Source organism: Mus caroli, unplaced genomic scaffold, assembly GCF_978045245.1.
Source record: "Mus caroli unplaced genomic scaffold, Mus_caroli_1 scaffold_10, whole genome shotgun sequence".
NCBI classification, from domain to species: Eukaryota; Metazoa; Chordata; class Mammalia; order Rodentia; family Muridae; genus Mus; species Mus caroli.
This window is the reverse complement of record NW_028227265.1, coordinates 33,109,597-33,128,008: the sequence shown is the minus strand read 5'-3', so window position 1 is coordinate 33,128,008 and position 18,412 is coordinate 33,109,597. Positions and strand designations below refer to the sequence as shown.

The 18,412-nt window shown below is 39.1% G+C and overlaps 1 pseudogene; it reads left to right on the top strand.

Moving 5' to 3' along the window:
• Positions 1-2,777: 2,777 nt before the first annotated feature.
• On the top strand, positions 2,778-4,112 carry LOC110300888 (splicing factor U2AF 35 kDa subunit pseudogene; annotated as a pseudogene).
• Positions 4,113-18,412: the final 14,300 nt, after the last annotated feature.

Here is an 18,412-nt window from a genome sequence, read left to right as displayed (position 1 = left end):
ATAAGCAGATCCACTATACAGATATAATGTAACGCAATTATACACCTAGGTCTATATGGCTACATATGTCTGTAGGTATGAAGAGCAATTAGATCTTAGATAGGTAGGTGAGCAATTGCATAGAGATCAAATACATGGAGTATGAAGAACAATATTCTCTGCACCCAGAAACAATGTAGAAATGACCTGGGGGGATGACCTCCTCCCCCTTCCCTTCTTTTGATACAGGGTCTGTCTAGTTCTGACCTTACTTGGCTGGCCTTGAACTCCTGCCTCTGCCTCTAGAGTGCTGCAAATGTGTGTAGCGTGAAAGGCTGCTTTCAATAATGATTTTGCTTATTTGAAAGAAATGCTAAGTGATCTTTCAGAACTTAAAAGAATGTGCATGTTTGCTCTCAAATGTGCCTCTCTTCTTGTTCTCTCTTGAGAACTTTTAATTTTTCTCACTGCTAGATCACTGTGAGAATCTACTCTTTCCATTTCAGCCTTTTCATCTTTTTCTGCCCAATGAGACAATCTGATACAATTTTCCATACTGATTATAAGGGACTCCAAGAAGAGTACATATTCCTCTTCCTTGCTTTAATGTTTAATGCTTTAATGGAGGAGCTAGAGAAAGGACCCAAGGAGCTGAAGGGGTCTGCAGCCCCATAGAAGGAACAACAATATGAACTAACCAGTAACCACAGAGCTCCCTGGGACTAAACCACCAATCAAAGGAAATATACGGAGGGATTCATAGCACACGTAGCAGAGGATGGCCTAGTTGGTCATCAATGGGAGCAGAGGCCTTTGGTCCTGTGAAGGCTTTATGCCCCAGTATAGGGGAATGCCTGGGCCAGGAAGCAGGAGTGTGTGGGTTGGGGAGCAGGGGGAGGGGGGAGAAGCCAGGGGATTTTTGGAGGGGAAACTAGGAAAGGGGATAACATTTGAAATGTAAATAAAGAAAATATCTAATTTTAAAAAAGAACTTCAGAGTCATTTAAAGCAAAGGTCATTATCCTTCATCCCCTGCCTCAGAGATGGTATATCCCAAATAGTAGTTGATATTTGACCCACATTTTGAACATGAGTAGAAACAGAACCACAGCAGATATCACATGTGAATGAAAAATTCAATTTTTGTTGTTGTGAACACCAATTTTAAGGTCTTTGTATGGCAGGATAATCTCATAACATCTGACTAGCACAGCAAGTTTTGAATGGGTTCATTGTCACATCTGGGTTGTCAATATGCCACACAGCCTAGGCCAATCAAGTGTTAAATTTTTATTGGCTAGGGAGTCGATATTTGGACCTACATCAGTTTGGTGAGATTTTGTATTAAAACCCCCTCACTATTGTTTAAAATAGGCACCTGTTTTTAACTCAAATTGTTGTAAACACACTGTGTAAAGTCCAGACATTCTAGAGAACATTATAAAAGGACAACATGTCTAAGAGTATACCAAACAAAGCAGAGTCAATGGGCAAGATGAATTCCTGACAAGACCAGTATTCAAATGTTTGCCTGAAATCTAGTCTAGAAGATTTTACAGCAGTCAACAATTCTCTCCAATAATATAAGAAGTGTCTCTGTGTAAAAGATACAATCTGGTTATAGGAAGGAACTGAAAAACTATAACCACTAGGTGTAAGAATAATGTATCTTAAACCAAGTTTGGTTTTAATTAAGTCATACTTTGAAATTACTAAGTAAGTTGTACAGGAAAAAGAATTTGTCACCAAGATCACAGCCTCATACTCATAGTTCATTTGATTATTGATGTTTGTCTTTGGTGTTTAAATCTAGTATGCTTAGACTAATACAGAGACAAAACTTGTATCCATCTTCTTTACTCAATTAGAATTCTCTGTCTTCAAGAGGTGCAATATGACTTTTATGAAGTACACTATATGGTGGGAAGAAAAACGGTTAAGTAACTTTCTAACTCATTGGCCTCGATTTTCAGTTCTGACTAGCTGCTGCTTGCCGAAATATTTTAGTTTTATTTTCCTAGAATGCACAAGCTCATGATCATAAATATCTCAATTAACACAACAATTATAAACTGCTTTAACAGGAATATCAAGGTACAGAGGAGGGGGGTCTTCTAAACTTTAATAATCTAGTTAATTGCTTCAATTCTTTACTTTGCTGGTGAATCTAGTCATAATTAACCAATTAATTCACATCAGCTGTTCACTTTTTCCCTAACCATGGAACTTAGAGACATAAAAGAGAAAAGGGAAGGCAGAGAACCTTGCTGAACATAAATGTCATTTCATTATAGAACCTTATTAAATGTGCTTAAATGTTTTAATTTCTAGTCCTGTGTTGTTCATAATGAACTCTGCAGGGATTGAAAATGAATTTTTTACTCTGAGATTTTTGTCTCTTTTGAATTGCAAAGAGCATTCCTCTTGAATTTGCAGCCGATAAAATGAAACATGTTTTAATAACACATCAAGCACCTTAGGAGACAACTGTCAAAAATCCACGCTATCTTTAAATCACTTTAATTACATTTCGCTGAGTACAAAATACTGTGTAAGAAACCACTTAACTTTATTGATGCCATAGTATTTTCCATGTGGTTATGCTATGTGCCATCTGCATAAGATGATTTGTCCAGTTTGGAATGGAGACATAAAGTAAGAGATGGATTTGAAAAGAAAGCCTCAAAACTGAATAAGACACCTGCAGAAGTTCATGTGAAAGTTTTAATATTAAAAGACTAAGATGGCATTGAGTAATAAAACAACTAAAATTGATTTAATTCTTACCAGGGCCAAATATGTATGATGCACTTTCCATGTATCTTCTGCATTATGTTCCTCGTAGTTCATTCAGACAGGCGCCGTTACTACAATCGTTATATAGATCCAGAATCCGAGACTTCCTGACTGTAAGTCCCCATAGCCTGGAATACGTTAAATCACTGGTGACAGAAATGCACAATTTCACTAATTGCATCACATCCCAAGTGTAATTTATGATGTCATAGTATCTGATGTAAGGACTTTATAGACTTCAAATGTGTTGAAATGATAAAAATGCATTTTATTTTTTACTGAGATCTTTTATAATTTTTGTCTGGACTCTGAAATCAGTGGTGTAGATTTTGGCATCAGCATGAAAGCATAATTATTTGAGTGAGCAGCTGAAGGGCTAGTTGGCTGAGTCACATGTAGGGGTGTATTGGGATGGATCTGTGTCTAGGAGGGCATGAGAGCCTGCTAAAGGGGGAAATCTTTTGTGACTGTATGTAAAGGACCATCCACTACCACTGAGGCTGCCTCTCAGTCTCCTATGCTAGTGTAGATCTCACCTCCCTCGATTGTCACAAGTCTACAGTGTCACTTTATACAAGAATATTGGCCACTTTCAGTCTTTTAGATCCAGTTTACTAATTTACCCCCATGATATTCTCCTTCTTTAACTTCATATTCCCCAGTGTCATTTTAGAAAACCATCAGCAACTGTCTCCAGAAAACAGGCTGAATGTTATTTCTGTGTCTGTTGACATGATCAGATATTTTATGTTCATTCTTTGACTAACATGGCATCTCATATTAATTGAGATTTAGATGTCAAGTCGAACACCTTGCATTTCTAGGACAAGTCTCACATCACACAATGGATGGTTATATTTGTATGTTGTTGAAGTTAGCTTGTAGGGAACGTGTATGTCAAGTTTCGACGTGAGGAGGATGCAGAGAAAGCTGTGATCGACTTGAATAACCATTGGTTTAATGGACAGCCGATCCATGCAGAGCTGTCCCCAGTAACTGACTTCAGGAAAGCCTGCTGCCGCCAGTATGAAATGGGAGAGTGCACAAGAGGGGGCTTCTGCAACTTCATGCATTTGAAGCCCATCTCAAGAGAGCTGCGACGGGAGCTGTATGGGCGCCAGCGCAAGAAGCATAGATCCAGGTCCCGATCCAGGGAACGGCATTCCCGATCCAGAGACCGTGGGCGCGGTGGTGGCGCGGTGGTGGAGGTGGCGGAGGACTGGAGCCTGACAGGAGGCGGTCAAGAGACCGGGAGAGATCTGGACGATTCTGAGCCGAGCCCTTTTTACCGTGTGTCTGCTAGACAGTGTTGTAGTTGGTTGACAAGCCAGTTCATAATGGGATTTAAAAAAAAAAAACAACAACAACAACAACAACAAAGATGGGTTTCTGAATAAACTTTGTAGTGATTAAAAAAAAAAAGAATCTTGGGAGTTATGATCACACACTTCTTTGTGTGTGTGTGTACATTCATACACATATATGTGTGTGTGTGCCCTTGTGTGTACTTTTGTGTGTGCCTTTGTGAGTGTGTGTGTGTGTGTGAGTGTAAGTCATAGGACATAATCAGACGTCATCATACCACCCACCTCCTTTGTGGACAGAATCTTCCATTTGCCTGGAGTTCACCAGTTAGGCGATACAGGTTGGCTGGTAAGCTTCATGGATCATTTTGTCTCCCTTTCCCCAGTGCTAGGATTACAAGTGAGCCTGACCAATACAAACATTTTAAGTCCTGGCAAGCTGTCAAAACAAACAGCAATCACTCTCAATTAAAAACAAACAAACAAACAAAAAAAAACATTCAGAGCCAGGCAGTGGTGGCGCACGCCTTTAATCCCAGCTCTTGGGAGGCAGAGGCAGGTGGATTTCTGAGTTCGAGTCCAGCCTGGTCTACAAAGTGAGTTCCAGAACAGCCAGGGCTATACAGAGAAACCCTGTCTCGAGAAAAACAAAACAAAAACCATTCAGAATCCAGTTATTGCAGTAAAACATTCAATATTTAGCAAAAGTTCTCAAGTTTTTTCGGGACTCAAGTTTTTATGCAAAGTAAGTGCACTTTAGCAAGTAAGATAGCTATCCTTGGCTTTCTCTAGTTGTCTCTGTTTGCCTTTAGTCAAAGATAGCATCAGTTCCTCTGGGTTGAAAGTGTCCAATTCTTTATGAAAGATTGTGAGAAGGGTAAGTATTATTCCTTTAAACATCTGGTTAAATTGATGCTTTTCTTTGTGGGAGATATTTTAAATGAATAATTTAAATCACATACTCTAATCTTCTACATTTTCTTTTTTTCTGAGCTAGAGTTAGAAATTTCACTATTCATAAGGATTTGTTCATTCCACCTCAGTAATTTAGGTTGTTGACATAAAGTTGTGCTAACATTTCCTTAATTTGTGCATATAACATTTCTGCTAGCCTATGTATATTTCTTCTGTTATATTTGTACTGTTACTATGAGACTACTTTCTCATTTTTTTTTTTGATTGGGTTAGGTAAGATTATGCTGGTTAACTTTTTGCCATAGGTTAACTTTCTGTGGTGCTTTGGACATCAGTATTTTTTAGCTCATGAGGAATGTGTTTACATTCTGTATTTTTCAGACCTTTGCCTGTCCCCTTCTTCCAGAGCTCCCCTTATATGTGAGGGGAAGTGCTGGTTATTTCTCATGAGTCTTTGAAGTTTGCTTCATTGTTTCCCCCCTTTCCTCTTCTTTGTCATTTGATTTGCCTGCTTTCTATTGGCCTATCACCAAGTTCGCTGCTTGTCCTATCATCTAAAAGTCTACTGGTGAGCATCCCTATTTAAAATGTTCAGTTATTGAATTTTCAGCTGCAAAAGTTTAGACTTTTTTAAAAAGATTTTTTTTTAAACTTTTCATTCATCAAATGACGGTAACATCTTCCTTACTTAACATGGCTTCATTTAGTTCTTTGAGCATATTTAACAGTTCCTTTGAAGTCATTGCTAACCTCAGCATCTGAGAACACGTCTTGTTTCTATTGATTTGCTTCTAAATATGGTTTCTCATTTCTCATTTCTTTGCATGTTTCATGATCTTTTGCTGAATACTGAATGTTTTACTGCAATAACTGGATTCTGAATGTTTTTCTATTGAGAGTGGTTGCTGGTTTTTTTTGTTTGTTTGTTTTGTTTTGTTTTTTTTTTTTTTTTTTTTTTTTTTTTTTTTTTTGTTGTTGTTGTTAACTTGCCAAAACTTGGCCCATGGTCCTTGCAATATGTGGCCACTGAGACTTCTTCTCAGTTCTTTTTTTTTTTTTTTTTTGTAGTTCATATTTTAGCCTTGGATTTCTGGGTTTTGCATAGTCTAGTGATCAGTTATAGGCTGGTCAGAGGTATGTTTAAATAGCCCAAACCAGCAGAATTTGTATCTACCCATGATGTATTTTTGAGTTGGTTGAGGGATGCACTTTGCTTCAAGATTGTTATACTTTTTCTTGCTGTGATAAAACACTCTGATCAAAACAACTCAAGAGAGGAAAGTGTTCTTTTTTTTTTTTTTTTAACTTTCAAGTCACAGACCATTGTTGAGGGAAGTGAAAGCAGGACATTGAAGCAGAGACGATAGAGAACAGCTGCTTGCTGGCTAGCTCAAGCTCATGCTTAGGTAGCTTTCTTATAGAGCTCAGAGGGGTGGAGCTGCCCACAGTGGACTGATGTCTTCTATATTAAATAGCAACCAATTCAGTCCTTTACAGATGTAACCACAGGTCAATCTGATCAAAGTTCCTCAACTTAGATGATTGTAGGTTGTGTCCAATGTGACAATTAAGGCTAACCAGGACAAGACCAAACTTAAGTGTGACGTAGCTTTTACTTTCTGGCATAATTCTTTGCTGCTTCTTTGTATATGTAGTTCCACTAACCAGTCATGGGTTGTTGAGGGGTAGGGGTTGAATTCATTCCTGTCTGTCTGTGCTGTGTATGCACAAAGTCTGCATTCTGTCTGGTATATGTTTTGACCTCATCAAACCTCTTAGGTTGTTGACTTTCAGAATTTAATTCCTTGACTAAGCCCACCGATTATTTCAAACAAGACTTTGATCTCAGCTAGTAGCAACACTATTCCTCACTGTTTGCTTTTGTTGTTGTTTTTAAGCTGATAATTTAGATCAAGTGACCCCTCTCTAGCAGTGGATGCAAAGCTATGGTTTTCATTATCTGGGTAAACCAGTTCTCCAACAGTGATGGACTGTGCATTTATGTAGGGATGTGTGTGTGTGTGTGTGTGTGTGTGTGTGTGTGTGTGTGTGTGATGCGGGGGGCGGGGGCAAGATGGGGAGGAGTTATAGAGTGAGAAGAACAGCTTATCCCATATTTCATGAATGCCACATTATGAGCTCTTTTGGTCAAAGTTTAAAGTATCGAATGGTTATTTTCAACCATCTTGTTCAGCTTTATTGTTGTCTTGGACAGCCAAAATCTGTCAGTGTCCTGACTCTGTCAGACTGAGCGGGTGTTTCATCTGATAAATGGATCATGGAGGTGTTTCACCTTGAGGAAAGGAAGCAATCTATTTGTGCCCTGACTCCAGTCATTACTTATGGAGCAGTCCAGGGTGATGACGTTCATGATCTCACAGGCCTCCAGAAACCATGGCTCCCATCAGCACAAGGACAATTCTAAGTAAAGGCAGCCAGCAATGGAAATGCTGGGACAGAGGTGTAGCAAGCAGAAAGGAAGCTCTGCTAAACATCATTGACACCCACTGTACAGTGTGATATAATTTCCACAATTCCTTGCCACAGTTCTCACAACTAAAAATTGTATAAAATGTTACTTGATTTGTTTCTCTTTTACATGTATTAATAAAAAAAGTATCATAAGAGGCCAGGCCAATGTCCTGAACTGCAAGTAAGACCATCCCTCCACCCCATTCACATCTGCCCAGTATAACCCCAACTGTCTCTCCTCTCTTCATTACCACATCCCAGCCCACACTACCAGTGGAAGCCTCCTAGTCCACCAGAAGGGGATGGGGGTTTTCAGAGGGGAAACCAATAAGGGGATAACGTTTGAAAGGTAAATAAGAAAATAGCTTTTAAAAAAGAAGCTTATTGAATACTAAATAGATTGGACCAGAAAAGGAAGTTTGCTTGCCATATAATTGTCAAAGCACTAAACACAGAGAAGAAAGAAAGAATAGTATAAGCTACAAAAGAAAAAGGCCAAGTAACATAAAGGCAGACCTATTAGAATTATACCTGACTTCTTTTTTTCTTTTTCAATCTTCTATTAGATATTTTCTTCATTTACATTTCAAATGCTATCCCAAAAGTCCTCTATACCCTCCCCCAACACTGCTTCACTGCCCATCCACTCCCAGTTCTTGACCCTGGCGTTCCCCTGTACTGGGGCATATAAAGTTTGCAAGACCAAGTGGCCTCTCTTCCCAATGATGGCCGAATAGACCATCTGCTACATATGCAGCTAGAAACACCTGACTTCTTAATGGACACTAAGAGCTAGAAGGGCCTGTACAGATATGATGCCAACTCTAAGATCCCATATATGCCTGCCTACACTACTATATGCAGCAAAACATTCAATCACCATAGATGAAGAAAACAAGATATTCACTGATAAAATCAAGTGTAATCAGTATCTGTCCACAAATCTAGCCTACAGAAGGTACTAGAAGGACAACTTCAACCCAAGTATGTTAACTACACCAAAACCAAACCAAACCAAATCAACCAACCAACCAAACATCCTGAAACTAAACCAAATCCAAACCAACAAACAAATAAAAAAAAAAAACACAATTAGTTATTGATATCTCCGAGTACCAATTGATCTAATCTCCAAATAAAAAGACACAGACTAAAAGAATCACTGTGAAAACGAGATCCATTCTTCTGCTACTTTCATAAAAAAACCTCAACATTAAAGATAGAAATTACCTCAAAGTAAAAGTTTTGAAGATTTTCCAAGTAAATGTCCCTAAGAAGCAAGATGGTGTATATTTTCTAACACCCAACCAAAAAAAAAAAAAAAAAGCAAAATTCAAACCAAAATTATTCAAAAGACACGAGGAAGGACACTTCATACTCATTAAAGGGAAAATTCACCAAGATGACATTTCAATTCTCAACATCAATGTGCCAAATGCAAGGGCACCCACATTTGTAAAGGAAACATGACTAAAGTTGAAATCACAATTTGACTCTGACACATTGATAGTGGATTTAAATACCCCATTCTTACCAATGTACAAACCACCCAGATAAAAGCTAAAAAGAGAAATAATGGAGCTAACAGATATTATGAACCAAACACACCTAATAGATCACTACAGAACAGCTCACTAAAACATAAAAGAATATATCTTCATCTCATTACCTCCTGAAACATTCTCTAAAATTCTCCAAAAACTCTGTTACAAAGCAAGTTTCAACAGATACAAGAAAATTGCAAGAACTCCCTGCATTCTATCAGACTGTAGCAGATTTAAGCTGGATTTCAACAACAGAAACAACAGAAAACCTACAAACTCACAAAAACTGAACAACTCTATACTGAATGACTATTGTTCAAGGCAGAAATAAAGAAGGAAATTAAAAACTTCCTAGAATTTAATGAAAATGAATGCACAACATACTTAAACTTATGGGACATGATGAAAGCTGTGCTAATAAGAAAGTCCTTAACACTAAGTGACTTTATAAAGAAGTTAAAGAGATCTCATACTAGCAACTTAGTAGCATACCTGGAAGTTGAAGAACAAAAAGAAGCAAACACACTCAAGATAAGTAGATGACAGGAAATAAAGTAAGGGCTGAAATCAATAACATAGAAACAAGAGAACAATGCAAAGAATCAATGAGACAAGAGTTGATTCTTCAATGAAATGAACAAGATAGAACATCTATTATTCAAAGAACTAAATTAACAAAGAGTATCCAAATTAACAAGATCAGAAAATAATCATTTGGTCATACTTGAAAAAAGTATACTCCACAAAATTGGAAAGTTTAAAAGAAATGAACAGTTTTCTTGAGAGATACAACGAACCTAAGTTAAATCAAAACCAGATAAAAAAACTTAAATAGACTTACACCCCCAAGAAAATAGAAGCAGTGATATTTTTAGCACAGAATTCTACCAGACTTTCAATGAAGAGCTATCGCTAATACTCTTCCAATTATTCCCCAAAACAGAAACAAAAGGAACATTGCCAAATTCATTTTATGAAGCCACAGTCACCCTGAAACCCAAACTCTATAAAGATTCAACCAAGAAAAAGAATTACATACCAACTTTCCCCATGAACATAGATCAGAAAATACACAATAAAAATACTTGCAAGTCAAATCCAAGGACATTTCAAAAGAATCATCCACCTTGATCAAATAGGCTTCGTTCCAAAGATACAGGATGGTTCAGCATACAGAAATCTGCCAAAGTATCCCACCAGACACAGCTTACAAAGCTGTTCTTCACAGGTCTCCAGAGTGAAGGCTGTAGTTCTCTGGGGTAACAATGGGAGCGAACACCAGCCTCTTTCTCCAGCTTCCAGGATAGGAAGCTCCAACTCTGTTTCTGTTTTACATTTTGGGGCTCCAGTGTCAGGTTTTATTTGAAGAAAGCGTTCATCTGCTTGTAGATGAGTACCAGGATAACTTCTCAAAGGGTAAATATTTGAATGTTTCTGGTCCTCTTGTTCTTTTCTGTTGCCCAGTTTGTCATTTCCTGCACTAGCATAGCAATTTCTGGAAGCTTACTCTGAAACTGTTCAAACTCATGACAAAGAGATAATAAAATGAAGATTTTTATATTAAAAAAGAAAATGAAAGAAAAAATTATATGGTCATCTCATCAGACAGTGAAAAGTCATTGACAAAATCCAGCACCCATTCCTGAAAAAGTCTTAGAGAAATCAGGGGCACATGGGACATTAAACACAAGAAAGGTAATTTAGCAAGCCTATATAGCCAACATAAAATTAAGTTGAGAGAATTTTTAAAAATTGGATATTTTCTTTATTTACATTTCAAATGTTATCTCATTTCCTGGTCCCCCCAACCCCTCAGAAACCATCTATCCCATCCTTCCCCCCCCTGCTTCTATGAGGGTGTTCCTCCACCCACCCACCCACTCCCACTTCCCTGCCCTCAGTTCCCCTACACTGTGGCATCTATTGAGCCTTCATAGGACCAAGGACCTCTCCTTTCATTGATGCCTGACAAGGCCATCCTCTGCTACATATGCAGCTGGAGCCATGTGTACTCCTTTGTTGATGGCTTAGTCCCTGAGAGCTTTGGTGGATATGGTTGGTTGATATTGTTGTTCTTCCTATGGGGTTGCAAACCCTTTCAACTCCTCTATTGGGGACCCTATGCTTAGTCCAATGGTTGGCTGCTAGCATCAGCTTCCTTTGAGCCATCTTTCCAAAATGACACAATGAAATTTGCTGTCAAATGGATGGAACTAGAAAAAAATAAAAAGCCATCCAAGTGAGGGAACCCAGACCCAGAAAAACAAATATGGTGTATGCTCACTTATTAAGTGGGTATTGGTTGTAAAGTAAAGAATAATCATGCTACAATCCACAGACCCAGAGAAGCTAAGTAACAAGGTGAGTTCAAGGGGGTGGGGAGATACAAAGACATTCCTTTGAAGGGGAAATAGAATAGATTTTTCAAGTGGACTAGGGATGGGTGGGGCTGGGAACCAGAGGGACCAGGTCAGGGGATATAGAAGGAAAGAATGCTGGTTGAAATGACTGGAATTGGGGGGCATCTTAGAAGCGAGGCAGAAATTTAGTGCAATGGAAACTCCATGGAATCCATGAGGGTGACACTAACCAAGACTCTTAGTTATGGGGACACTGAGCCTTAACTGGCCATCCTGTGTAACCAGGCAAGATCTCAAGTGTAAGGGTTTGGACACCAACCTAGCCACAAAACCTCTGACCTACAGTTTGTCATGCTTGCAGAATGTACTGAGACTGGAGCCTAGCATAATCATTATAGACCAGAGAGAATTCATCCAGCAAGTGATGGGAGCAGATGCAGTCCCACAAACAAATACTAGGCAGCAGAGCTCAGGGGGTCCTGTGGAGGAACCAGAGTGATCAAAGACACCACAAGAACATGGCCCACAGAATCACTTGTGTGATGGGGACACAAGTGGGCTCACAGAGACCAGGGAGCCTGCAAGTGCCTAGGTCCTTGGCAACATATATGATTGTGGTTGTGTAGCTTAGTATTCTTGTGTGATTGCTAACAATGGGAGCAGGCACTGTTTCTTCCTCTTTTGCATGCCTTTGAGCCACCCTTTCTTTCTACTATGTTACCTAGCACCTTTGATGTGATGGTATGTGCTTGACCTTATTGTAGAGTGTCTTGCTGCATCTTGTCAATATCTGTGGAAGGCCTGCTCTTTTCTGTGGGGAAGTGAAAGGGTGGGGGTAGAGTTGGGGAAAAGGGAGGTGGGAGGGAGGGGCTATGGAGAGGGGATGGAGAGGAAACTGCAGCTGGAATGTAATATGCATTTCATAATTACATTTAAAAAGAAAAAATATCAAATTACAGAATCATTCATATGAAAAAAGTCATTATAAAAATCACCTCACAAACAAAAACATCCAACATCTGGATTAAAGGTAGCCACTTAAACGTTCGTAGTCTCAAGCTCTATGCACCTTGGTTTACTTCTGTTCAGTTAGAATGGCCATTGGGAAGCCACAGAGCTTTTCTTTGTGTTTTGATAGTGAAAAGGTAAGAATCACTTTTTGTGTAATTGTTACATTTGTTTTGGAAATTTGGGGATCAAATGCCAGAATATCCAGTGACTAAAATCCTTTTAAGGTGAGAAAATAGTACAGAAGCCAGGGCCAGGAAGCAGGAGTGGGTGGGTTGGTGAGCAGGGGAAGGGGAGAGTGGGGAGAGGATAGGGGGTTTTCAGAGGGGAAACCAGGAAAGGGGATAACATTTGAAATATAAATAAAAAATATCTAATTAAAAGAATAGTACAGAAGTCACTATAAATAGCTCAAAAAAGCCAAAGATGGATGGAGGGCAGGGTGTGTTTTTCTTCTATGTATCTATGTATGTAAGTATGTATGTATGTATGTATGTATGTATGTATCTATCTATCTATCTATCTATCTATCTATCTATCTATCTATCTATCTATCTCCCCACCTTTTTTCTCCCGACTTCTCTTTATTGCTCTTCTTTTTAAACATACAGTTTCTAAATCAAGATCATTGTCTATCCAGAGATAAGTTTGGAGCAAACATCTGTGAACCTTAGATGTAGGCGAAGGGCAGCTGATTCAGACTAGCAAGATCGAGTAGAACATTTTTTTTTCTATTCCTTGTAAAATCCTTTTAGTCAAGTCAATATCTGAAAATAAATGAGTAAATTTTGGGGGAAAAGGATAGAGGAAGTGGAAAATGATAAATGGCATACTCCAAGCTTACCCAGAACTCCACGGAGGTTTCTGTCCACTACTAAGTCAGTGTCAGAGTCAGGACCTACAGTGTGGTCTATCACACTAGTCAGCCAGCTACTAATTATATTAGCCTTTGGCCTTCAGTACAGTGGTTTCTACTTCATAGTTATGGTTCGGTAGTCCAGATAAAGCTGATGTATTCTTAGCTTACTTAGGAAAGAAAGAGCTGGTAACAGGCCAAGGTGGTTGCTCTTCTTACCTCATCTTAGTGTTTTCATTTTTCTGTGTACAGATGTCTTGCTTGCATGTATGTCTGTGCATCACATAGAGAGGTCAGATGAGGGATGGTACTGGAGGCACAGACAGTTGTGAGCTGCCAAGTGGTGCTGGGAATTGAACCCAGATCCTAAGTGAGAGCAGAGGGTGCTATTAACCACTGAGCCATCACCCTGCCCCCTTTTAATATTTTATTCTTTAACCTATTATTAACTTAATAATTAATTATTCTTTAACTTATATTAAATGCCATGCCTAATTAGGTTTCAAGAGGTGGCTCGGTGGTTAAAAGCACCTCTTGTAGACAGTATGTGTTTAGTCCCCAGGTCCATGTTGTGTGGTTTATAGTCATGCGGAGTTCCAGTTCCACAGATCAAGTGGCTTCTTTTCGACTGTAGGCAGCAGAATATATATACATGGTACATATACCTATATGAAGGTGCACATGCATATACATGAAATACAAATAAACCATTTAAAATGCCTAATGAATTCATAATACAATGAATAAATTGTGGACAGCACTTTAAACCAGCTTTGCTCTGATAATCCAGGGGCATGACAGCACACCTTGCAAACACTTGGAAGTAAGCCATTTTGTGTCTGCAGCTAGGCATAAAATCTAATATGAGGTAGGTTCTAAGCCAGAAAACACTGGGCACTGTTGTTTTTGGCTGATTGACCTGATGGTGTGCCTGCTATTGGTCTCATTTTAAAGTCATCCCTTTGCTCTGCATAGTGAGGAAACCTTAAGCAGGGCAAAAGCAACTGCCCTCAGTGTAAGCCAACTCTGCCTGCAAGGTACAAATGGCACACAGGTGCAAATTCTTACTCTAAGCATGTGCCACAATGTTGGCGACTGCCTTTTCACACTGCCTGGAGTGTACTGTTATATTGTACCTTCCTATTTGTTTATATGGTTCTGCCTTTGGCTTGAAAACAGATTTTCTGTCTTTCCTTGTAATCTATCCAGAAAACCTCTTCAAGTGAGCACTTACCCACCAAGGGAAGAGCAGCAAGAATAATTTCAAGTTTTATGTGAAGCTGTGTTGGGTATCCAGTGATGTACCAGCTTTAGAAACCAGGGCATTACAACATGCCCCCTCACGTGTGTTTGTTCTTCTAATATTTTCTGTAATTTCATGCCTTTCCTGTCTGGTAGTTGTTCATTTCAGGCGAAGAGGACTGTAATACATTTATCCAACCCATGTCAGTTTGAGTAAAGAATTCAGAGTCATCTGGGAAATGTATATATAAACTTGTAATTCACTTGAAAGCTCTCACTTTCTTCCCATTAAAATTCCTTTCTCAAATGCCATTCGGTCTATTCTTCACTCTCTGCAGCTCCTTCCTCACTTTGACATTGCACTGGTATCGATGGAACATGAACACCATGCACCCTTCTCCCCTGTCACTTGCCCAGTTGACTAGCTACTTGCATATCTTATATTTTGGAATGTAATTAAATCAACATTTGGCCTGGCAGTTTTAAATTTTATAGGATAAAAACCTCAAGTGGGGAAAGATTTGTGGAAAGAAAAAAAAATCAAGTGCACAAGAATAATGCTTACAACTTTCTGAAAGAAGCCTTGCCAGCGGGGTGAAGTTGCTAATGCCACTTCGGACTGGATGGCTTTTTTGTTATTTAAATCTGTTTGAAACAACTTGGATTTGTCTCCTGTTAAAATGAACCATGGATATAGGAATAAACTCTTAACAGTCGGACTCATGGTCCCTAAGAAGCTTTGATGCGGAGGATTCGTCTGTCAGAGACACCCACTCTTACTGTTTTTCCATTTGGAATGATCTAAATTTTCTCCATAGTTAGGAAGACTGGCCATGAGATGTGGATAAAAGCCCATGGTGTTGTCATTCGTTTTATCTCCCATATTTGTTGATAAATGGGGCAAGTGACATCAAAAGTCAAATTTACTCCGTGTCTCTTTCTGCTTCCTTCCCTGTTCCTCTCTCTCCTGTTTTCTCCTCTATAATTCCTTCCCTCCCTCCCTCCCTCCCTCCCTCCCTCCCTCCCTCCCTCCCTCCCTCCCTCCCTCCCTCCCTCTCACCCTCCCTCCCTCCCTCCCTCCCTCCCTCCCTCCCTCCCTCCCTCCCTTCCTTCCTTTCTTCCCCTCTCCTCCTTACTCCATGTACCTCTCTGTGACATGGTCTTGCCACACAGCACAGTGTTTCTCTTCTTGCCTTTCCTCCTCCCCAGCCCCCAAATGTGGGGATTGTATCCATATACCACCATTGCCCTTTTTAATATATTTATGAGCTGGCTAGTCATGGGTTGAGGCATTGTTTTATTCCTTTGAGTTTAGACAATATGCTAAATTAGTGGCATACCTCAGCAGGGTCTTAGACAACAATGATCACATTTTAAAATGTTTTTAAAAGACAGATTTTTTTTTTAAAAAAATTACAATATAGAAAAGTAGAAAATGGGAATGTTAGTCAATAGCAATCAACATGTGGGGGAACAGATGAGAAAAAAATGATCTAAAATATTCTAAGGAAACAGTCAACACTTAGCTGGGAAACTATTTACTGCTTATAAATATCAAATGGCATCATATCTAATTAAACTTTATAGTTTAACACATTCATTCAGTTATCTATTATTCATTTAATAAATCCATGCTAAGCAGTAGAATCAATGCTGGGAATGATGAGAAAAGTAACTCACTTAAACAGATGTGTGCAATTTTATATATAATTAAGACCTTGTGAGAAGCATGACAGTAGATAGAGATTGGTCCAAGAAATAGTACTTAAGAAAAAGATCAATCATGTTTAGGGAGTTTCTGAGGACACACACCAAATTTATTCTCTTTCTTGCTTTGAAAAATAAGAGTAAGAATGTAGCAGGTGGATGAAGTAGAGGTGGTCTTTCAGGCTTATGAAGGTAGTCCCAAGAAAGACTTAGAGATGTGTAGATCACAGCAATGCCAGTTCTCAGGCCCTTCCCTGAGCCTATCGCCCTCTCTGCTTGAATAGTGTCTCTGCCTAGGGTGGCCTACAAGAAGAGCTGGGCTGACTTAAATACTGTTTCCATGTCTTCATAGAATGAAGCAGGGAGCAGGACATAAGCTACTTCCCAGAAGACAACCAAATAGCCTAGGGATCTAGTAAAACTTTCTTCCTCATATTTGAATAAAAATGACAGGCTTACTTGCAAGTATCTAGCTGTACTGTGGATGCCCCAAGGTTCATTTTAGGGGATGCCACAGGAACCTTGTAGAAGGAGAGCAGCAATGGGCCCCACATCCTTCAGAGTGTCCCCTGCTGTACCCAGCTTACCTGCCTTAGTCCTTTCTTTAGATGCTAACCATAGTTTCATATGCAACTGAGAAAAAAAGTCTGATTCAGTTTAGAGTTTTAGAAGACAATAAGTAAATAAATTTTTATTATTTTTTTCAAACATTGGACACTTTAGATCTTAAATATCTTTGTTCATATAACTTCAGAATTGGTAGCTGGGACAATACTATTTGGAATTGCTTCTAGCCCGAGTCTTCCAAGGACAGAAGATTCTGAAATGGAGAAAATGAAATTATTGGACATGATGATCCACGCTTATAGTCCTAGCATTTTGGAGGTTGACGCAGGAAGATTGTGATAAATTTAAGGCCAATCCGGGCTACCTAGTGAGTACTAAGCTAGCCTGGCTTACAGATAAACAAATAAAATGCACCATCACTGGAAAAATAGGAAAATGACATGCAAGACCAAGACCTGCATTCAAAGTAGGTGTGAGGCTGAGGAATGGGCGATCTGTGTAAACACGCCAGTCCAACAGTGCCTCTGAAGAGAGTAGTGAGTGGTGGAGTACTTACTGGAGGGAAAGTGGCCTGTGGGAAAAAACTGCCAAGGACTTTCAATGTTCTGATGAGCTTAGATGTTGTGATCTATGACATGTGAAGAGTTTGTGAGATTATCATGTGGAGATCGGCACAGTCGGGATTCTCCACATAGACACAGATGCTACACAGTTTAAAGTACTTACTTGCATGCTACCTGGTAAATATAAGATAGGCCAAGTGAATAAAAGAAGCAGTGTTTTCTGCTCCCAGGAGTTCATGCCTTACTGACACGTGCATTTGCAGAGAATACTGGTGAAGGCTAATGCATGGATTACTTGCCCTTGAAAATAAATATTCAAATTCTTATTTAGCTTTGTGATTGTAAAAAAAGAAAACCTTTTCTTGGGTTTGGTAAGACAGGAGCCTTAAAAAATAAAAGATGCAGAAACAAAAGGAAGGGGACCTTTTTTTTTTCCTGATAAAAATATAGCAGCCATGAAAGGGCTTATGTATTATTTATTATTCATGTATTTATGGATTCCCAAGATGGCAGGCATTTGAGTTTGAGATTCTAGATCTTCTCAAGGGTGATTTTTACCTTTGCCCTCTCTGCTCTTTGCTTATGTGAATGAGCCTCCTTTCCTAAAGCTAGTTTGAGTTAGTGTTCTTCTTACTAGCAATGGTGAGTACCTGCTAGTTGCTAACATTTAAATACTCCTTTAAAGAGTGTGAAAACCATTTCCCACAAAGCCCAGGGAGCTTGCCTAAGGTCATACAGCTAGTCAAAAATGTTGGATGAAGATTAAAACTGATATTCTTCTATCTACACCCTTATCTGGTGTGCACATGGACTCAATAATTCCACTCCAAAGGGATTTCACGGATGTTATGATCATGCCTTAACCACACAATCACTACTCTCTCACACAGTTAGGTTCTTGCTTAATGTGTGCTTGATTGTTGAATACCTGTATAAATAACCCATTAATTGTTTTTTGTTTTTTTTTTTTGTTATCTTGGAATAATTAAGTAAACCAAGAATGGCACTCATGATGTAGACCTTTCTTCCTGTTTGCTCTCCATGTTTGTTGGGATAGTACAGAGAAAAGTGTTTTGCTGCCTATGCCTCAGATTATCTG